This window comes from Gordionus sp. m RMFG-2023, chromosome 2 (genome assembly GCF_954871325.1).
Source record: "Gordionus sp. m RMFG-2023 chromosome 2, tfGorSpeb1-WG-v2, whole genome shotgun sequence".
Taxonomy (NCBI): domain Eukaryota; kingdom Metazoa; phylum Nematomorpha; class Gordioida; order Chordodea; family Parachordodidae; genus Gordionus; species Gordionus sp. m RMFG-2023.
In genome coordinates this window covers 62,602,288-62,627,654 of record NC_088776.1, presented here as the reverse complement: position 1 = coordinate 62,627,654, position 25,367 = coordinate 62,602,288, and positions in this window count along the sequence as shown.

The window sequence follows — 25,367 nt, the reverse complement described above, 5'->3', positions numbered from 1 at the left end:
CAAAGGCCCTACCTGGAAAACGCCCTTTCACTGCTAGCCGACGAAGCAGGGATAGCCAGGATTTTAAGAGCTAAAATACTTAAATTTGGAAACTCATAATGGTTTGTTTTCCACCATTTTAAAATATTATCGTCATCAATACATAATTTCGGATCTAGGTATTTTTTTAGCTCGTCAACTTCGGCGCTAGCATCAGAATACGCATTGTCAGCCTCCCATAGAGAGAAGTCCAAAAACGTATCTACCACCTCTGTAGTTTCTTAAGAAAAAAATATTCATTAATAATGTTAAGATATATATTTATTTTATTATTTTTTAATAAATAATTTTATTAATAATTTAACCATATTTTCATAAATTTGTTACCAGCACATTGACCCTTTTTCATATATGAGTTTAATATAGAAAATAATTTATTGCGGATACCATCAGCAGTATCTACTGAATTTCTAGAAATTGTCGTAGGATTTGGAATGATGCTTTTAACATCAATATTTCCATATATTGAACCAATTTTGGCAAAATATTGGCAACAATCAACAAAGCCTTCCCCATGAATTGTATCAAATGATCTCAAATCACGTCCACAAAACATAGTAAGCACCTTTGTGCACTATTTTTTCAATTTTGTACAACTTTTGAGTTTTTTCGGATCAGTACCAAAAAGACTATCAATTGTTAATTGTGTCTTTTTACTCTCTGCTGTTGTACTTGTATTTGTATATACACATTTATGTCTTTTAAATTGATTTGTTCTTAAAATAATTTAATAAGTTCATATACCTGTTGTTATTGAATTATATACATAAATAAATTTGCATATAATAGAAATGACATAATTAAGCTTTTCTTTATTTTCATCATATATAAATGAAAATTTCTTCCATACATCGGATTTTCCATTAAGATTCTTCCTTACTTCATACTCCTTTGTCTTAATCTTTTCACCAATTCTTTTTAATTTTGCATCCATTAAGATAATTTTTTTAATATGGCTGTGTTAAAAAAAATATTTAAAATGACTTTAATAAATTAGATTGAAATAAACAGAGTTGGGCAGTACTGCTAATACTTGTATCTAAGATACATGATACAAGATCCCTTTATATCTTTCAGTATATTTTGACATTTTTAATAAGATACTAATATCTGTATCTAAGATCCTTAATTCTGAAAAGAATCTTGTATCTTTTTTATTTTCTTGACAAAAGATACAGATACAGATTCTTTTTAATATTCATGTTTTAAATTTTACATATCACAGTATACATCTTATTTTCTTTGAGAATCTTGTATTAATTTCCTAATTTTTTTCTGCCATATTTTAATTAATATTGACAACCAAAATTATCTGGAAAATTTATAACTAATATTAAGGTAGATAGATAAAAAAATAATAATACCAAAACGAAATAAGTAAAGATTATATTTTATATATAAATGTAACTTACCAATTTTATATAATATTTTTTAATTTCTAGGATGGGATGATTAACATTTATGGCAGTGAAATTTAAATTATAGAAATAAGTTCCCCTGAATCAAATCCCAATCATAAATTTTATATGGAAATTTTTTAAAACAAATGTTATAAAAGACAATGGATAAATAATAAATAATGAATGAAACTTATCTTTAGTACACAAAATATGTCTTATCTTGTAATTCACGGGAAACACACAATTTAGTGATAAAATAGTTTGGTATCCGGTTGTTAGGTTTATAAAATAATAATTAATAATGACATGACATGTTAATATGATTGACATTTTAATCCTAAAATGTGATAAATATTAAATAATATGATTTTATAATTAATATTATAAATTATACTGACTATTTAAGATATTAATATTATTATTTATTTTCGGGTCGGGTCTGGTCGGGTTTTCGGGTCGGACAGCTTTTACAACCAGACCCAAGCCCGAACCCGAGAAAATTTTTTTTTGATGTCCGAAGCCTGTGCAGTTCTCTGACATCAGATGCACAATTAAAATATTTTGTATTTTTAAAGATAGAAACATCCGAGTCGAATACAGATAGAAAAAATTTTATTATTCACACGAATACTAATAGTAAATTACTCGACTCTTTTAAACGAATCAATTTTGTAGAAAATTAACACATTCCACTCTAAATGTTTCCGATAATTTATGTTTAAACATTTTATATAGCTACATAGAGTTAATTATATAATATCTTATTTATTTTTATTAATAAAATTTTAAAGAATTTATTATATTTTTTTAAAAACTTTATTCGATCATTGCCGCGTTGCGAATGTCAAAAAAACACACTTAAAAATTATTTAAAACATTATTTTAGTCAGATAACTTATTCAGATCAAAACAAAACAATATTTATATTTAAAAATATTCAACTTTAATTTTGTTGGTTGTAACCTTAATTCAGTAATAGATAAATAAATTTTTAAAGAAAACCAGGTAAGCTAGCAATTAAGATATTAGGATTTTTTAGAGTAATTATTTAGATGTTTTATCCACAAGGAGTCCCAGATATTTATGTTCTTTATTAAAATCGACAAGCCATTCTGTTATAGCATTATTTTTAAAAGCGTAATTTTAAATAACACTAATTTTAAGAAAAGTTAGATTTTTTATTTAAGGATGTTTCATAAATCTATTTTTAAAAATTGGCATTAAAATTATATGTTAAATTTTTGAAATTTTTAAAATCTTCTGGAATTTATTTTTTGGATATGTTTTTAATTTTTATTAAAAAAGAACTTATTTTTTTCTTTTTCAATAAATTACATTCGATTTATGATTTTAACAGTTTAATTTGTGTTGGAAAAATAACGTAAATTAAATTGAATAAAGCTATACGGAGGTATAGATTAATAACTAATTTATAAATTAAATCTATTATATTTAGTAAATTATAGTTATATAAAGTCACAATTTCTCTTGTCCTTTTGAAAAAAAACTATATTTGCTTTTAAAAACATTAAAATATTTTTATTTATTTTTTTTATAATAACGTACTTAGAACGTTTTATATTGTGGCAAAAATAAGGTTTTAACAGCAGAACATACTTATTAGTTTTGTTAAAAAGGTCCATATCAAGATTTTAAGTAAAGTAATATATTCTAAGTCTGGAGATTTTGCTTATAGATAACAGAATCGAGAGGCCTTCATAATATAATTCTAACTAAAATTTTAATGATGAATTTTTTTTTTAAATTGACCCAAATTGGACAGTATTATATTTCTTTTTCATCTTATAAAAAATTTTAAAAAACAAAATAAAAATTATTTAATATTATATGTTTATCAGAAATTCATACAAAATAATAAAAGTCAAAAGGAATAATAAAATTTGCATTTTAAAGTTTAAATTTATCTGGATATATGTAAATAAGGTAATATATAGCTTATAATTTTATAATTGACTCGTTCAATTATTCTTTATTAAGTAGATTGGATTGTCAGTTAACCACAAAACAAACAAAATCAAACTTAACTATTCATTTTAGCTTGCACTCAGTTTAAATTTAACAAAGTTTTATAAATAAATATATTAAATTTTACCCTCATTAGTTAAAAAATAAATGAATAATTTTTGAAATAGCGTTTTTAAAATCATCTAATCTTATAATAATTATAATAAATTTATCAATTATCTAAAATCTTAACTGAAATATATTTAAAAAATGTTTTTAAAATATATTACCATTCTCAGCTTAGAAAATAAATAAAGAAAGAAAAAATATAACAAAAAAAAATATTTTGATTTAATTGTATTATAATTTTGTAAATGTAATGTAATCGTTTTCTCTTTCAAAGAAAATCTAAAATTCTTTTAGATTAGATCATTATAAAACAATAAAAAATATAAATAATTAAACAAATATTTACCCTCATTAGCTAAAAATAAATTTTCGATTTTTTAAATAGCGTTTATCATCTATAAATCTTATAATAATTACCAAGACACTTATAAAACAATTATCAAAAAATTTAATCGAAATATATTTAAACAATGTTTTTAATAAAAAAATATTACCGTTCACAACTTAAAAAAAAATAGAGCGAAAAAATATTTTATGTAGCATGATACAATTTCGGTAAAATCATAATTCCAAATGTTCTATTGACTAATTCAATATTAAGTATTTTAACACAAAATAAGAAATTACTGAAAATCATAATGTTTGCCTTTGGAGCAAAGACTTATTAGAATAAATTTTGTAACAAGCAAAAAAAAATAGAAAACAAAAGATGTCATCTATCTTCTTTAAAAAGGCTAAGTATAGAGTTGTCATATAAATTAGCTGATTAAGATATTATTAACAAGTAAATGTCCATTAACCAAAATATGTCCTTGAATTTAATAAATAATATATCCCGTTATATTATGAATCGAACGTGGATAGAAAAAGCTTGCTGCACAGACCTTATCTAAATCTTATAACCTTTAAGCTAGTACCACCATTTCGACAATAATTTATTTGTGTATATATAATAAAATTCATGCATATGCATGTTTTTTTTGTTGGATAGCCTGGGCACCGACCGGTCTCAAACCTCGATTTCTTTGAAGACTTTGTTCGGGCTAGAGCTATTGTCGGGTTGTAATATATATTCATATAGCTGTAGCCCGACGCGATTTATAAATTTTTTTAAAAAAAGAGAAGAACTGACTTGAGGCTTGACAAACTTGACTCATCATTATTTATTTATCGTAATAATTCATCATGTGATTTATTGATAATGATTTATTTTATTAATATGTATATTATAATTATATTATTTTTTTAGAAATTTTTTCCCTATATAAGAATTAAATCATCTTTTTTTCTATTTTTTATATAAACTTATTTTTAAATTTAATTGTATATAATTACATTTTATATTTAAACTGCATAAAATTAAATGTATTCAAATAGGGACTGACTAGAAGGCATTAGCACCGTTTGGCATTTATAAAATAGGTCCCATAGTTGGGAATGACATGGAAAGATTATCGCATGTTTTATAATAATTTCTATGCCATGGAAGACATTTAAATATAAATTACAAAATTAACTATTTTATTATGAAGTAAATGAAATATATTTATAGTTCAAGAAAAAGTTAATATATTAATACTTATTTACCATATATAATTTTAGAAATATAAATCGTTTATGTTAGGTTAGATATATTTATAATAATAAAATGTTCATAGAGGGGTTAAAAATATTTAATTGAATCTTGATGTCTTTCCATATATTGTTCATTATATAAATTATAATAAAATCTATATATTTTAAGATACCAATTAAAAAAAAAATTTTTGTAGAATAAATTTACACACAATTATTCGTACACATAAATTTTTTGTCTAAATCACAGTCTTTGACAAACTATAATTTTTTTTCATTTAAATCATGAATAAAAAATATCTTTAATATATCATTACAAAATTACAATTTTATTTGCTTATGCATTTCAATTTTAGCGATATAAAAACCAAAATAATTTTTTATTTTAAAAAGATATATATACATGAAAATTTATAAAGAGAAAATATATTAAATTTTAAAAGAAACGTATAAAAAAAGAGGAATGCTAAGTAAATAATTTTAGCCTATAATTTTTAAACATTTTATAATTCTATCCAATTATTGAGATATCAATGTTTAGTTTTATTTTGTAAAAGGAGATATATCTGTTTATAATCGAAAGTATTAAAAGTAACAATAAAAGTAACTTTTAAGGTATAATACAAATAAATCAATTATATAGGCAATTTAAGAGTATTTATTAGCTCTTAATATTAAAGTAATGTCTTTCAAGTTACAACTTTTAACTTTCTATAACAAATTTTGCTATATTTATAAGAATAAATTCAAGACTATTTATTAAGAGTAATAAAAATTTATTATTTTGACAACGAAAAATTTATAAATGTGCAATCATTATAAAAATTAAGTTGTATAATTTTAATTATTAAATATATTTCTAAAATACATACATTTGTTTTAATCTATCATATTAATTCTACATTTACAAAATAAAAGTATCAAATAATCGTCATATTAAAATTGTGAATGTTTTACTAAAGTTTTTAAAAATTTAAGAAACTTTAAAAATATTTTAAATTTATTTTGGAAATGTTTCGTAACTTTTAAAACTTTCGATATTTTATTTAGTTTTGGACACCGCCTATTGTATACTCTTATATATAGATGGTGTAGTATTTATTATATTAAATTTTTTAACAAAAAGTAATGATCTAATTTGCATAATTTATAAGAATATATTAATTAATTTAAATTTAATATTATAAACGATAATTTAATAAATTGATACTTTTATAATAGTGTAATAAAAGAAACCATTTATTTTTTTTAATATAAAATTATAGATGTTATTATTTGTAAAATATAAAAATATTTTGGGGCTAAACCATTAGCTTTAAAGCAAGTGTATTTTGAAATCCTTGCTTTACATATATAATATAAATTTAATTTAATATAAGTGTAAAATATATACTTAGTATATAATATTCTAAGATATTAAATATTTTTTATTTTAAGAGAAATATGTATAACTTTATTATAAACTTAGCATAGGTTTTTAATAACTCTTATATATTTTATATATATTGAAAAATATAATTTTTAATTTATTTTTGTCCATTGAATTGTTAATACATTTCAGTTATTATTTAAATAAATGGAAAGGCATGTAATTATTTATTTATATTTTATTTTTGTTATATTATGTATTTCATGAATATTTAAAATAGATAAATTTAAAGTTGTATCTAAAAATCACCCATCAAATATAATATAAAGAATTAATATTTATTTTTGTATTACTGTTGATATCATCCAATAAAAATATTATTTTTATTTTATTGATTTAAATTCAAAGCTCAAGTAAATCTTGAGGATTTTATTTTGTTTTTTTCGTAAAAATAAAAATTGCAAATCTTGGGAAAAATCAGATAAATTATTTTAAATAATATGAAATATATAAACAGAGTCATTTTATTAACAAATAAAGCCAATTTAAAATATACAAAATTAGTATTTAGTATACTTTGTGAAACACAAAGCAAAGTATTGGGTAATTCATTTGGATATATTTGGATTATAAAATTAAATACAAATTATAATTTACCTTCAGGAACGATCAAAATTTCCTCTTAAAAAAATTATTAAAAATATACATTTAGTTTTATTTTATTAAAATTTAAGATTTTACCTGGCTGGACTTTAATAAAATATTAAAAGTATAATTATATATTATATTTAATCCAAATTAAAAAAATACTATATTCCATATTTATATGGTCTAATTATTTTTAATTTTTATATTTAATTTTAATAAAAAGGAGATTTTATCCAACAAATATTGCCAATATTACATGGGGAGCTTAAACTACGATATTTTAAAAATGAAAGATAAATAATAGTATTCGAAAATTAAAATAACAAAGTATTTCTCGTCTGAAGAGCAAGGAAAAGGAAATTCAAACATTAAATTCATTTAACTTGAAATTCATTTCGACTCCAATTATTTATACTCATTATTAGAAATTTTATAGAATTCCTTTAACATAGAAGAAAATTTACCACTCATAAACCTAATTCATCATTAATTCCTACATCTGCAGCAAGCTCCAAAAAATCTAAAAAAATATATAAAATAATACTTTGTAATAATTAAAGAAATATTACCTTCATTGAAAGGAACATAATGGTTCTCTTATAAAAGATATTTAAATTGATAGCATATATAAATGCAGATGCGAAGAAAGAATTTAAAAATTTTTGAATTCCATTTCTACCCCCATTTATATTATTTATGTTTATTATTAGAAATTTTATAGATCCCTTTAAGTATAAAAATTAACCATTTTTTTAATTTACAGGAAAATGTATCACGCATATACCTATTTGATAGGCTAATATTTGATTTTCAACCAACTCCACAAAATCTTGAAAATATATGAAGAGTAGATTATATTATTTTTTTATAATAATGAAAAGAAATACTTTCATCTTGCAAATAAAGGAAAGTGTTCACTTATAAAAAATATTTAAAAAAATGTTTATATATAAATATAGATTAAATTTTTAATGAAAAGAATTAATAACTGTAATACTTTGAAAATGTACCCCTGCATCTTGAATTTAGTAATAATTAAAAATGTATGTTCAAAAACTTTTACAAAATATATATAGAAATTATAAATCAATAAGAAATCTTTATCTTGTTTTTTAACTTTCATAAAATATTTTTAAAAAAAATATGTTTTGGCTCCGGAGACATATTTCACCTCATTTCGATAAATTTATGAAAGTTATAGAATTAAAATATTTTGGAGACTGAAAATATTGTTTCTTATAAATATAGTAAATATATTGATTAGGATAAACAAATGATCCTTTTAAAAAAGGAACTCTACTAAATAAAATTGATCTAAACAAATCTTTATATATTAAGGTAAATTCTCGCAAGAATCTTTTTTCCGTGTAGTTTCAAGCATTTTAAAGTCGATTGAATTCAAAAAAAAATGCATTACAGCTGAGTCTGAATCCCAACAAATCATTACTTAACATGAAATAGCACATTTGTTGGTCGTCTAGGAGAATATTTATATATAGTACTAGACACCTTAAGATTCTATTAGGTAAAAAATAACCTGATTTTATCAAGGACTTTGAATGATCACACCATTCTTTTAATTTTATAACCATCAGAATTACAAGAATTTATTTATAAAAAGAGAAAAGGGTCTTAGCTAACTTTAGCCGAACGTAATCAAGTGACGATAAAAGTTTGGAATTTCAAATCTAATTATATATATGAAAAAGATAGTTCATTTTAGCTAGCCTTGACAAGAAAGTTAAGTTTGTTTATAAATTAAGGCTTTATATAATTATACCTACTAATTCTTCCAAAACATCTTCTAACTTATCTAGATGTTTTATGATAAGAAGTATTAAATTAATTAATTATTATAAAATAATAAATTTACTTATACTTAGCCTAGGAATATTTCTCTGTTCTAAATTATAAATAATATAAATTTTATATAATAAAAGAAAATATGAAATTCTTAAAAATAAATAATTTGTATGGTTGTACAAATAAAAGATTAAAAATATATTATTTTCTTGCTAAATTAATTATACTTTTCCTTCTGGCATTATGATTCAAAACAAATCTAAAGAGAGAATTATTCATTTCAGCCGTTTTATATTCAATTATATAAGTTATCATCTTTTGCGCTATATCATTTAAAAAATATATATATTATCAAATATGGAATCATTAAGATGAATATCATATTTAATTTAACTACCAAATTTTACCCTTGTTTAACATTTCTTCGAAATCGTTATTAATTAATTTTAAATTTTTTTTATAACTGATAAGTTCTAAATTGACGAAACAAAAAAAATAAGAAGGCGATACTTAGGGAACCAGGGTTATATTGTCTAAAATATAGACGAGCTTCAAAAATATTTATATATCGTTTTATTCTTTAAATATCTTTATAGATATTAATATTTAATTTAAAAATATTTTATCATTGATACAAAAATTTCAAAAAATGTAAAACACCATAGATGCCTTTCTTGATGCATACTGTTGCGTGTAATTTATTTATAGGAATTTTAATTTTTTTTTTATAAATTATAAATCTCGAGTAAATATAAAAAATTCATAGCCAAATAATTTTATATGTAACAATTCATCCATATTATATATACAGTATCAATATGATTTGTTGTTAAAACATTTCCATATATTTGTAGCAACTTTCTTAAAATTTGTTTTAACTTGCAGCAAATATTTTTTATTGATAAGAATGTAATCAATATTTTATTATTACAATAATAATATCAATAAATAATTTTATAAGAAAGTTGTTAGTTACAAATATATGGAAATGTATTACAACAAATCATAACACTCAGAGTTGGGCAGTACCGCGAATACTTGTATCTAAGATACAAGATCTATTTGTATCTTGTACTCAGTACCTTATTGACATTTTTAATAAAATACTAGTATCTGTATCTAAGATCCTTTATTTTGAAAAGAATCTTGTATCTTTTTCATTTTCTTTAAAAAGATACAGATACAGATTCTTTTTAATATTAATGTTTAAAACATTTACATATCACACAACGTAATTTTATTTTCTTGGTAAAATCTTGTATTATTTTCTTTATTTTTTCTGATATATTTTATATATATTGATAACCAAAATTAGTTTGAAATTTTACAGATCACACAGATAGATAGATTAAAAATAACAACACCAAAAAGGTTATATATTATATCTAATATTTTTTAATTTGTAGAATGTTTAACATTTATAGTAGTGAAAATGAAATTATGGAGATAGGTTATCCTGAATCAAATCCAAATCTTAAAATTCTAGATGAAAAATTTTATAGTAATTCATGTGAAAAAGGACAAGGTACAAGCTGAATGTCAAAATTGCACAAGTAAAAAGTTATTAAAGGTTGAACAAACTTCTCTACTAAATTTGTTAAACATATTAAAGCAGGGTTAGCAAGTCGGTCAACCAGTCAAATTCAGTCAATTGACCGGTCAAATGCTAATATAAAGAGAAAAAAAATGTTTAAAACAAAACGATATAAATACATGGGATCACAATGTTGCTTATTTTTTGGGTCCCCAATATTAAGAGGAGCATCTCACCAGTAGTGAATTGAATGAAGTATATGATATAATTCAAGAATTAGCTATTTTACAAGGTTGTAATGATCAAAATATTTTAAGTGATATTTAATTTCAGAAGCAAAATCTATGTTTAATAACAAATATGTGGAAAACAGTAATTTCTATAAAAACAGTCAATTCCGAACTCAAGTTAATAGCTTAAACTTTGCCATCATGCCCATTAAGAGACTGACAATTCCTAGTTCTTCTAAAGAAATATGTCGATTTGGGTTAAAATTCTTTTGAAAATAGAGATCGAAAGATCTTGACATCAGGAAAATTGATTAAAAAATATTAAAGAAAATGATAATATTGAATATGAGACAGAACAAGACTCTGCCACAGAGAGCTAAACGTTAGTTGTTGAATGACAAAGAATTTAAAAAAATAATATTATAGATTCATTTTATTACTATATTTAAAAAAAAGTTAATATTGAATTTAAAAAAAATATATTTGAATTTGACTATATTTGACCTGTCAAATATCGGTCAATAGACCGAAACGTATTTCACTGGTCAAACGCACAACCCTGTATTAAAGTATAGTATATATTTTTATTTTATAATTATTAACATAATAATACCTATAGTTAAGTCCCTTTTAGATAATTGTTATTAAAAAATTTTATAGAAGATGGTTGATTATAAAATTAAAATGATTTTGGATATATTTGATATCGGCCAATTACCAATCCGATATCATATCTAATTTTGTATTCTGTAAAGATACCAATGGTTTTAATTTATAATATATTTTTTATTAGTATAACTTCATTTACCATAACTTATGTCATTTAAATATATAATAATGATCAGACAGTTTATATTCAATTCAATTGCAATTTTATAAAAAAATTTTATTGTTAAATCACTTTTATATAATTAATCTATATACATATTAAGTAATAATTATATTATGAAATTTGAAATAAATATTTAAAATAATATTTAATTAATATAGCGAAGATTTCTTTTTAGAAATATCAATATTTCCAATTTATCAGAGGTCAGCTTACGGCGATAGTAACTGTCAATATCACCAGCTTCATTAAAACAGATTCTGAAGAGATTATCGCACACTTTTTATAAATAGAATGCGCAAAAAAATAACAATATGGTAGAATTTTATTAATTAATTATTATTTACATAAAAATGGATTTCGATTTTATTTATTAATAAATGATTTCAGATATAACTATTTTTTAAATTTTATAATTTATTTTTGTTAAAGAAGCCATTTTTATATTGGATCAAATTTTATAATATTGACCGATAACTGATATTTTAAAATGAGTGAAATATCAGCCCGATCCGATCCTATAAAAAATATCGGCACATATTTAATATATTTTATATTTAATTATTTTAGCAATTTTATTAGAGGAAATATTTAAGCTAAAATTGATATATTATTTTAGCAATTTTATTAGAGGAAATATTTAAGCTAAAATTGATATATAATATTAAATAATTTTAAAAGGCTCTTAATAAAATAATTATAATAAGGTAGAATTTATCTTTATTAGTTACTTTTATTTATTTATAATATAAGTAAAAATATATTACAGTAGGCCTATTTAAAAAAAATTCGAATATTCGATTCGAATAATTCGAATAGAAACGAATAATTACGAATACGAAATAAATTATTTGTTTTATCCGAATACGAATAATCATTTATTCGATTCGAATAAAACGAATTATTCGTAATATTTAATAAATTTCTTTTTTTTAAAATAAATCTAACATTTGTCATTTCTATTTGATAACCTGCCAATCTGACAGGTGATGTGTTTATAAAAAGACTAGCAAAAATTTTAATTTTAATTTCCCGTATATTTTCAAAATTAATTTTATTAAAAATTACACAAACCAAAAGTGTATAAAAATATATAGAAACCAAAGTTATATAAAAATATATTATATCTTTATAATAAAATATTGTTAGCTAACCTAATTATGTTAGAGGAGAATGATTCTGATGAAATAATTATGGTTGATGTTGACAAAATTTCTTCACAAAAAAAGAGATTATATGGGATAAATATCAACTCAATGGTGAAAAGGCTGCTTGCAATCATTGCAAGAGCATTATTAAATGCAAAGGCAAAACAACATCGCCTCTTATTAATCATAATAATAGGTTTCATTCACATCTCTGTAAAAACAGAAATAAAATTGACACTTTTTTAAAGCCTATATCACCTTTTTCTTTATCTAAAAAAATTAATTCTAAAGATAATTTACTAAAATTATTTATTAATAATAATTTATCTTTATTGTTAATTCACCTGATTTTAAAAATTTTATAAATGATCATGATTAATCTATAAAATCAAAATGCTCCAATGTTCTTAAATTGCATATGTATAATACATTTGCAGAAAAAGAACAGTTGGTAAAGGATATAATATCCAAAAATAAAAGTCAGATTAATTTTTCATCTGATATTTGGACTAACCCAACTCAGGTTCCTTTTTTAGGGTTAACAGCCCATTTTATTGATGATAATTTTAAAATAAATAGCCTAATTTTGCATGTTGCTCAATAAATGAACAACATTCAGGTGAACACATATTTAAAGCCTTTATTAAAATAATTAAAAATTATAATTTAGAAAATAAAATTTTTTATATAACTCTAGATAATGCTACTAATAATAAAACATTTATTGATACATTTTCTTTAAAATATCCATCAATAAAAATAGGGCACATTCGATGCTTTGCTCATGTTATTAATTTAATATCCAAAGAAATTTTAAAAATTTTAAATCCATCAATTTTATAAACTACGAAACATTATAGGATGATACGTAATTCTCCTAAAAAATTAAATTTATTAAAAAATATATGTAGTTCACTACATCCTCCTATAGATTTTTTAAAACCCAAATTGGATTGTGAAATAAGGTGGAATAGCACCTACCAAATGATTGAAAGTGGCTTATTGTTAAAGCCTGCTATAAAAAAATTAGTTAATGAAGTTATAACTAATATTTTCTTCAAGAAAAACAATTATCAGAAATTTAAAAATAGGTAAATAATACTTTATTAACATAATATACAGGAGGAATGGGACGATCTTGTAAAAATTAAATCTATCCTATTGCCTTTGTATGAGACTACAAATATGGTTTGTGGGGAAAATTATCCTACTTATAATTTGGTTATACCCTATTATATTCTAATTCTTGAACACTAAAAAATGAAATTATGTTCAACTATGTGAAATCGATTTTTACCTGAATGAACCAAGATGAAAGAGTGATACTGATCCATTAATGTGGTGGAAGACAAATGCACATAGGATCCCCATACTCTCAAAAATGGCAAGAGATTATTTATCTATACAAGGAACATTAATTGCGTGTGAAAGACTTTTCTCAGTTGGCACTAATTTGTTGTCAAAAAAAATTGGCTTAAAATTATAAATTAAATGAATAATATAATATTTTAATGTTTATAACTTGATTATATTTATTTGTCATCGGAATATTATAATTATTTCTGTTTGAAATCAAATTTGCAATAAAAAAATTTCTCAATATATTTGAATATGATTTATTTTATTAAGAAAATTCATTTCAATTATTCGAATAATTCGAATTGAATACAAATAGTAGATTTTATTTTTCGTACGAATTCAAATAGTAAATTATTCGATTGGTTTAAACGAATCGAATACGAATAATGCACTATTCGATTCGAATACGTTTTTGAATAGGTCTACATTACAGTATTTATTTACAAAATTTAATCAATTTAAAATGCATTAATGAAAATTGTTATGTATTTAATAATTAAATAATATATGTTGTACATTATTTTCATATTTTTTATATATAATTAATGATTTTGTAAGAAATATAAAAATAAATTGAAAAGAGATTTAAATGATATTTATATATATATGATATTACAAATGCAAGAATTAATAAGCCATATTAGAAAATAAAACTAATTTAAAAAATACATAAACAAGTATCCTTTATCTTCTATCTTTTTGATATTTTGAAAAAGATACCAGTATCTGTATCTAAGATTCATTTTTTTATAAAGAATCTGTATCTGTATCTAGATTTTTTTTTAGGAGGACCTGCCCAACTCTGCATACACTATATCTCCAAGAAGAACTGTTATCACTTAAAACTGTGATATCATTAACAAAAAATAAGTCTACCAAGTTCATATTGGCATTTGTGAATCAATACAAACTTTTGATAAAAATGGTTAAATTTTTATTTAACATAAAAATATCTAATTAATGCACATCACCAATATCTAACACAGGTCTTTAAAAAAAATTTGATTTCAAGATATTAAATTACAATAAATATTTTTATACATGATTAAATTGAGAATTTTATCATTTAAAATTGATAAAAATACTTAGTAAAATTAAAAATTTACATGAAGTGTTAAACTTTAAATTTGCATTAACTTTTTCATGATTGTTATATTATATATATTATAACGTATTATATTATTAGGGTCAATCTAATTGAATACTTATAGAAATTAAATATAATAATTATAAAACAGTAATATATACAAAAGAATTAAAATAAAAGAAAGTATTATTTTTTTCAAGATAAAAAATTGGCGACTAACTAAAAAAAAATGGAGGTCTTATGTCATTTTAAATATTAAATAGGACTGTATATTATTTTTTCTGTTTTTTAGAAAAAAATAATATATATTTTTAGAAATTATGGGTGATTCAAAAATTACATTAAATCAATTCAAAAAGAAGAATGCTCTCTTGACGATTATGCAGATTACATTCAATATATGTTGAATGTAAAGAATATTACTCAAACTGACACCACTTTACTATTTACAATAAAAATTGATAATATGTTATGGGCAGATTTATATAAAATTGCAAAACAACGGCATCATGAATTGATTTCATTAGATTAAATCGCGGGCCAACAGAATCCGTATTGAGTTATTTAAAATATATAAAGGAATTAGCCTGTATATGCGATATTTGCAGATAATATAGAATTAAGAATTCGTGATCAATTAATCCCTGGGTTAAAGATGTCGCAAGTAGGTTGAGAATTACGTTTAAGATACCTAGAAACTAGAGACGAGGATCAACTGTTAAGCTTAAACAAGGTTATAGAGATGACCTTAGCGATGGAACGGGACGATTTATTAAAATGGTTTATAAAATCAAAGAGACGAACAAACGTAAAATTAGTAATAAGCGATTAAATCAAAATGATAATAAAAATTAACAGTATATTGATAATTATAATCGTCAATATTATATATTAATAAAACATACGTAAAAAGAAAAGCAGTGAAATGTTATAATAACTACCACACAAACAATAATAATAAATCAGGTACACCTTGCTATTTTTCAATCGTTTTCATGCTATTCGAAATTCTCTAGTATACGGAAAAACGAGGAGCAAATGTAAGAAATTAAACCACTTTGTAGTATGTTGAAAAAGTAGAGAAAATGTTTACGGTACAAATTACATTAGTAACGACGAATATTCAGATTTTTAATTATGGACCGCACCTTAATAAATTGGTATTAATAAACTTTCACCAAATTAAAATGGAATAGATTCAGCAGAAACTATCATTAATGAAATATGGAATAAAAATGGGAGGCTAAAACTTAAAATAGCTGGACTCCAACTACATATGGAAATAATAAAATAAAAATTATAGAAGAAGCTTATGTAAAAGTGCAATTAGATGATAAAATATATTTGTGCATATGATTATTATATTATGTATTAGAATGGCGCTAATAATATAATTGCAAATGCCTTATTGCGAAATCAAAGAGACAAATGATGATAGAATTATAAACAATAATAATACAATGAATTATATAAGAAATCTTAGGTATGACACATTAACTCAATCTAGATAAGAACTTAGAGAAGAAACGCGAAAAGACCCAATCTTAAGTAGGGGAAAAATATTAATAAATAGTACAAATATACAAATCAATCACCAGATCTCCAAGCTATTAGAATAAGGAAATAAAAAATGATCACTTAATTTTGATATGGCAGATTATAAGAGACATTATATATGGTGGTGGAAACAATTAGATAAAGTTGTTAACTAGTTAATTGTGTATAGGATTCAAAAACAACATAGAGATATACCAAGTGTTGCTGTATGGAATTAGTCAAACCCTGGAAAAAGGTTTATTTAGATTTTGCATGAACACTGAACGAATTTTATTGACTGGTAGGAATTGGTTGAACCCGAATCAATAATAATATATGACAATATAAAGTTAGGAGAAGATAAAACACTAGAAACAATTGAACCAAGTCAAGAAAGAATTCAAACTCGATATCCAAAGAAGGAATGAAAGCAAACAATAGATGAATTTGAACTTGGTGGTAAATGAGATATGTTCATTTTATATATATACATTATTTTGAATAACATATATGTCATAGAATATAATAACTTATTATATTATTGAATCCTTATAGAAAGTAAATATAATCATCATAAAACAAAATGAATTATAAATAAAAAAAAGTATTATTTTATTCAAGATATAAAAAAGGATCATATTTTTGCGAAACATTTTTTAGAACCAATTAAGTTTCATGTTAAGATACATTTAATATTTAAATTTAATTAGATTTAAAATTATTTCAGAAGAATTACCTATCCCGGGTATCACTATCTACGGTCGCCTCTATATTTCAATTGAGATTTTTTTTTAAATATCGCTAAGATTGATAGAAATTTCTTAAAAATTCCCAAGATTCCCTATTTTTAGAAAATCGTTCTCAATTGAAATGTCTTAAGTAAAATTTATATTCGGGATTTCTAAGATATACACTTATAAAAAATATATTGTTGAAAATTTTTAAATCAGAACCTATTTATTTCAAAGACGACTGAAACTATCTTTCAAAATATTTCGTAAAAATAATAAAATATGAAACCAAACCTTCTATTTTATCTATGTGATGGTAAGCTATCACAAATAAAGACAATGTGCTATCATTCTTTGAAACATTTCCATTTTTTAGAGCTTCTAATAAAAAATAGTAAAAATTATTTTTTAGCAACGTTATGTCTATAAATCGTCATTTTAACTTAAAATTTTTTTATTTCCACAATAGTTTTAAAAAAATAGATAATTAAATTTATTTTGATAATATTTGAGGGATGATTGAATGTACAAAGGTGAAAATCTTTAAAATAGCTATTTTAAAATAAAATGTTAAAAAAGATATTTTATTATTATTTTTTGATAATGTAATACATGTAATAATTGTCATTTTATTATCATTTTTCCTATTTTTCTTTTTGGATCCTTAGAAAATATTTCTAGAATAATATAATTCAATTTTATTATTTAACTAATTATTATTTAACGTGATATTCAATCAAATTAAAAACAATATATATGCCCTCAATATTTAAAATAGAAAAAATTTATTTTAACAAGTATAAATAATATATTAATAAATCTATTGATTATCCATATCGGTAATTAGAACAGAATTTCATAACTGTTTGCAATATACTATACACTCATTTTGGCCAAGTTTTGTTATAATCATAATATTTTTTTTATTTTTTTTTTTCATTATAATTTTATTATTTATTATTTATTAAATTCGTGATGTATAAAACATGATAAAATAAAATAAAAATATTATATAAAAACCGTGGTGGGACTACAAGTTCCCAAAAAACAAAAATAATTATATTTTAAAATTATGATTTGTAGGTTTTGTTTTAAGAAATAAAATTCTTTAGTTTCTGATGTAAGGGCTCTTATCTTATCCCCTATATTTTTTAAAAACTTTAAAGTTCCACTTGGCATATGTCCAAGGGAAGAGATAACAATCGGTGTAAAAATATAATTTGTGAATTTGGAATATTTCATTGTTTTTTTTTTCTCGGCTATATCAACCGGATTAGAATTTAAATTTTTTGGGAAAGAAGATACGCATGTGAAGTCCCAAATTAAGGATTTCCCTAAAGACCAAGGCACGGAAGTTAAGCCATCAGGTCTTAGGCCATCATCTAATGATAAATTTGTAGGCTCCAGGATGTTTGGTATTCGGGCCCTGGTAAGAGAACGGCTAATAGCTAAATTAATTGCTGCATGCCTTGCATGCCTGCCTTGACTATATATACAATTTAGACCATGTCTCCCTTTGGAGTCAACTAATGTTTTACATTTGATGCATGTATGTGGTTGAACAATGTTACATCCAAGTCGATGGCCTATGGCAACTCTTAATTGTTCATCTGATAAGAGGTTACCTAGGTTACGACTTGGTAATGCTTCCAACAATTCATAACCACTAGTACAGTCAGCATTCTGTAATAGTTGAATATACTCCAAAGGGGGGTTTGATGAGATTATTTTAAAAAAATTTTTAATTAAAGGTTCGAAAATAGATTGGTGTGTTAAGATCGTGGGTAAGACAGCTTCAGGTGGAGCTAAAGATACCCAGGTTGTCAAGGCTGAGTTTAAAAGGTTATCTTTAGGAGAGATAAAAGAAGATATCATGGCGTTATTCATCAAACGCGATGCCAAAAATGAGGAAAGAGATAGAAGGTTTAAAGGATATAAATCTAAACCACCCATTTTCGAGGGTAATTGTGAGAAACCCCAATTAAAATCTTCCAATTTAATATTTAAAATATTTTCTAATAAGCTTCTAAAAAATTCATGAACACATAATTTCATTATTTAAAAAAAAGGAAGAAGATCTAAAAATATGTACAATCTTTGAATATATATATAAATATTACATTTGAAATACAAACGAAAATATATTATTTACAAAGTATTTTGTAAAATGTCTATACTTTTGTTGAAAAACCTAACCCTTTGCCTTTTTTTATACCTATAAAATTTATTTCTATCTATACCTCTTATTGCAGCTTATAAAATAAAGCTAAGGCCCAATGAGAGTAGCAGTTATTTTATATAAGAATAATTAATAGGGGTTAGTGTCATTATCGTAATAAATATTTTACTTGATTTTTACTATAAAATTAGTATCATAGTTATAATTTTTTTTAAAAAATTATACATGGTAAAACATTAAAAAATATTACCAAACAATTAATTTTTTTATTGAAAAATAAATCAAATAGTAAAGCGATTATTTGATATAGCATTAAAATCATACCCTTAAATTTTTTTTGAAATACCATTATGTCCAGGCTTGGATAATTTTTGTAGGTCGATCGATTGATGAATATTACATAATCGGAACCTATTTATAATTTTATTTTATGAGAATAGAAGGAAATTTTTTTATTATATTATATTAGTTTTGAATAATTTAAAACGAATTTACCAGTGTAATTATTGAGAGGTTTATCATCTATAGTAATATATTTAATTTGAAAAATATATAATATTTTAATAATAAGAGAGGTCTGAATTATAATAAAATAATTTGTCCTTATTATTTTAATTATTTTAATTCTTATTTGTGTTAGAATATCTGAATCGAAATCCAAAAGATCTCTAACTATGTTTATTAAAACTCATGCTTATTTTCATTAGCCCCTCTCCTACACTTTCTAAGCGATGTAAGTAGAATATCACCTAGAAAGTAACCCTTCCCCAAAAAACAGTTAATTTTTTTTGAAACATATTTAACAGTATATTTATATAAAATTGATAAATATAGTAAAGCAGAAAATTTTTAAAGTAAAGATAGGGTAAAAAAACGAATAAATCTACTAATCCCAGGGGCTACTGCTTATTATTAGAATGGACAAAAAATAAAGGTAAAATGGCATTAAATAATTAGGTGTAAAATGATGATAAATTGAATGTCACAATTTTGATCATAAATTTTATATAAAGTTTTTCTTAAAAAATAAATAAAATTTATGTGTATACTTATTTTGACATGTTTAATAGTTTCATTAGACCAGGTTCTGCATGTCATAACTTGGAAAATCAGTTTGTAAATACCTTTTTGTTTGAAATCGTGTTTGAATGATGAATTCTTGAACTTTATCAGAATATAAAAGAACTATAATTTATCTTTTTTTAACGGTGAGAAGATGGTAATAGACTTTTATCATTCTTTCTGTTATAAAAATGGTAAGTGGTTATGTTCAAAACGTTAAAGTCATATAATATATCTAAAAATTTATATCTATTCCAACTAGCAGACCTTTCAAATTTGTAATATTCCTCTTAGCTTTTTAACTAAAAATATACATTACCACTGAAAGTTAATACTCCAAATAAAATAATTATAATTGAAAAAATTTTCATTTCTTCCGAAAATATTTATTTCTTCTTATTTATCTCAATTTCAAGAATATGGCGAATTCTTAAAAGATTACTATGGTTTCAAAATTAATCATAATTAATGTTCCACTCTTTGATTCAACAGGAAGACAACAAGGAGTCCCCCCTCTCCATTAATTCATATGATAAAGATCTTAAACACAAATTTAATCTTGATATTAACATGATAACTTTAAATTCTTTCCAATTTTTTTAAATAACATATTTTAGCAAAACCATTTATAATGCGAAGCCTGAAGTTTATATCAAGATTTTATTTTCGTTGAATATTTTGAAACATGGTAATGAAGTTACGACTATGATATTATTATTTACAATGTATTAATTACATCTTTTGATTAACATTTAAACGACTCATTTTCTTCGATATTTAAAAACGACGACAATCAAATAATTTTCTCGAAATTTGCCATAAATGAGCCAGATCCCTAAGTTTATGATATTTTTTGTTTAAATTTTGAGTAAGCTGTTTTATAAAAATTAGTTAACTCTGGTCTATCAATAATATCTTTAAATCAATATCACAGTGATATGTTAAGAAGGAGGAGAAGAAGAAAAAAAATAGAGGAAAACCTCATATAAAATAAAGTTAAATACCAAAAATATTTCGAGTTTTTTTTTCTACTAAGAATTTTGTGTCATATATAATATACATTATTTACTTCTACAATTTCTAATTTTTTTGTTTTGCTATCAGTTGTCATTGTCAATATCTTCATTCTATAGGTGTGGGCCGCCCAAAGGGATGTAACTAAATTGAAACGTACAAGAGATGGAGTCTCTTTGCGATAATTCACCCGTTCTAAGAGAAAGTTATAAATATATGATCGAAATGAATTTCCAATATATTCTAAAAATTATATAGAAATATTTAACCGAAAATATAAATTTGGGGAAAAGTTTCCATGATAAATAATTTAGTTGTTATGTATTACATAACAGTATGTTTAATATATAATTTGATTTCTAAGGATTATTAACCCTATATTTTTATAGTTTTTGTTAAATATATAATACGAAGATAACTTAAATATTATTTTATGAAATGGTAATTTTAATGTATAAAAATAGTTTGGTTTTTATATTAATGAAACATTTTTTTAGATTTATTATTAATTCGGTACAAGACTCCAACTATTATTAATTCAAAAACTAGACACAACACTATCAGTAACATTTTTTAATACTATATTATGAGAAAATCAGAGCTGTAAATGACATCCATTTGGCAAAGTTACAAATCCTCACTTTATTTTTTACCCAGTGATTTGAATATGAAGATCTTCATCGCCACGTGCATTGAAAAGTACAAAATAGCATAATCAAAATATCTCATTTTCGATCTATAATCTTTACCAAAAAAAATAAACTATTTCAATATAAAAAGATTTGTCACGCACATATTTACATCTCGGTTAAAAAAAATAAAATATAAAACCATCTATTATATAATTAATAGATTAATATAAAATAAATATTATTTCTAAAATAATGTATATCAATAAAAATCTAAATGAGTTGTTATGATAAAATCTAAAATACATCATTTTTTAAAAGATAAGGTGTGGGCGGGGGGGGGGGTCATTCAAGGAAAGCATGAATGTTTAGAAAGTTAAATTTAAAGATCTCTAAAGAAATCCATGATCATAGATTACACCTCTCGCTTGGATCAAGGTATCTAAATGATACCATCTGGTATTTTTTAAATTATTATTAAGACAACTTATCCGAGGTAGTAGTTAGCCTTTTAAAAGCTGGCAATTTACGCTGTCAATAGCTTTTTAGAGGGTTGGCGATCGCGGAAACTATAGAGATGGCGGCCTTTATTTTCTTCTATTTTAGCACAGTTAACACAATTAGATATTTACTGTGTCACAGCCTAAATGTAGTAAGATATCAATTCTAAATTTTTTGCCTAGATGTGCAACCAGAAATTAAAACTGAGTAGTGCCTCAAGTCATTATAGCCAGTTTCTAGCTTTAAAAATTATTGAGTCATATTGATCTCAAGATGACTGTTGTAAGGAATTAGTCAACGGAATCTGCAAATAAATCCCATTTATTTTTTATATAGTGGGACTGGTCATATATTAGATGTTGGGCAGATTTTGTAGCAAATGTCGAGAGCTAATGTTAGGTGGCTAGTTTCTAATTTTCCGGATTAGATAATAAGGAATTGTTGGTTATTATATACTTAGCAAATTTTAATATTGAAACAGTCAATGAGTAAAGAGATTTTTAAAGCGTATGAGGTAGCTGAAAGAAATATACATGATCCCTTAACATTTTTAAAATGATATAATATAAAATAAGTATCATAAGATTAGAAAAAAATATCTAAATTCTATTCGAAAGACTTTCTTATTTGGGTATAAATAGCTTATTCTCAGGCCGTATTCTTACTCAATAAGGTTTTATCGAGCACCATAAATTTAATGAAAGATGACCAGGAAAAAATTTGGTGCTAATATAAAAGAAGTAAAAAAAATATGAAACTTGTTTCATTTCTTTTAAGTTGAAATTTAAAAAATTTAATCATTGTATGCATTTTTATAATAAAAATTAACAAAAAAATATTAACAAACTGACTATTTGTTTTTTTTTAAAAAAAATTGGCCGCCAAAATATAATCTGAGTTAGCCCCTCAATTGAAGATACCTAGCTATTGTCACACTAATATAATAAAAATGTAAAAGTACGCCCTGTTATTTTTTGAATAATGAGATATTAAATTATTAGATATCATAATTAAGATAATATTATTAAAAAGTTTTAAAATTTTTTAATTGTCTAAAAATTAAAAAGATTTATTAAATAAGAATTAATAAAAAATTAACTATTTTTGATAAGTAGTAATCTAAATATAAAGTTATATATACATTATTATAAACTTATTTATCGATAAATATATATTTTTTTATACGCTAAGGTATATAGTTCAAAGATATCCAGAAAGATTAAACTAAGCCGGAGTAATTATGACAATCCTTATCAAATACACTGTAAAGACTAAATATATAGACATATTTTGAAATAAAATGATTAAAGAATGTTAACACTTTCTTAAAAATTGTCTCGTCAATAATTTATATAGTATTTATTTCTATTAATTTACCGAGGATTTTCACATAAGAGTAAGCTATTTGAGGCGAAGTCAAAAGGATCGGGCATATCAAATAGAAGTAAATATGGTAAGTGTTGTAATCGCATGGAAATCTAATCTTGATTATGCTCGTATTTTCGATCTTGAAATATAATTCGTCAATAAAATAAATTTATTTATTTCTTTCTTTAATAATTAATACTTATTATTTCATTTTATTTATTTAATTTTTTGATAATATTATAAAATTATCACTGTTTTCTCGTATTCCCAACTGTCAAAGTTAGCAGAGATCTTCATATGTATTGTATAAGGATGTTTTTGAACCAGTCCTTCAATAATTGAATCGTTAATTTTGAATATTTTTGAATACCCTCTATCTTCTACCATTACATTTACACCTTTTAAAAATATATTTGTAAAGCTTTGTTAAAAATTTCAAATTATAAAAGATAATGAAATCTCTCAATTTTATAAAATTTTTCTAAGATTTTTAGATTATTTCATAATTAATTATTTTTTTCTTTATTTGCATAAAAAATCAATTTATATATATATAACTAGATTTTTTAAAAAATTAAGAGTAGTTCAAAATATATGTTCATGAAAACAGGGTAGGTATTTTGTAGCTATGATTTACAAAATCAATTTCTTCTTAGCCCATTTCAGCCCAAAATCGGTATCAAAAAAGGATCGTGATTATTAACGGTGCTTTCTAATGTTCTCATCAGACATCACAATTTAGAGGGATGATTAATAAAACATTTTAAAAATTCTTTAATAGTTAATAATTTTTATATGCCAAACAATGTAATAAGCAATTAAACAGACCTATCTAGATTAAAAAAATAATGCGGTCACCTATCAATTTAAGGCCGTTATAATTTGACCGTTAACCGTCATTGTCTAAAACCCTTTGGGGCTATTTTGTCTACTTTCCACCCCTCAGAATTTAGAGAGATGATTAACAGTGAAGTCAATATATATTTGTTTTATATTCTATATACCAATAATTCTGTTGTTTAAAAGTATGAATAAATTATAAACAGATCATTGGTTGCATTTTATTTTAAAATATATAAATTAATCTATACTATTTATGTTTTCCTAAATATGTTAAATATTTATGAGAAGTATTCTAAACATGTTGAAATACATTTACGATCTTATTTTTAAATCTCTTTCTTAAAAAATCTAAAATTAAGTTATTCCGGACTTTCATTACAGAATTAAAG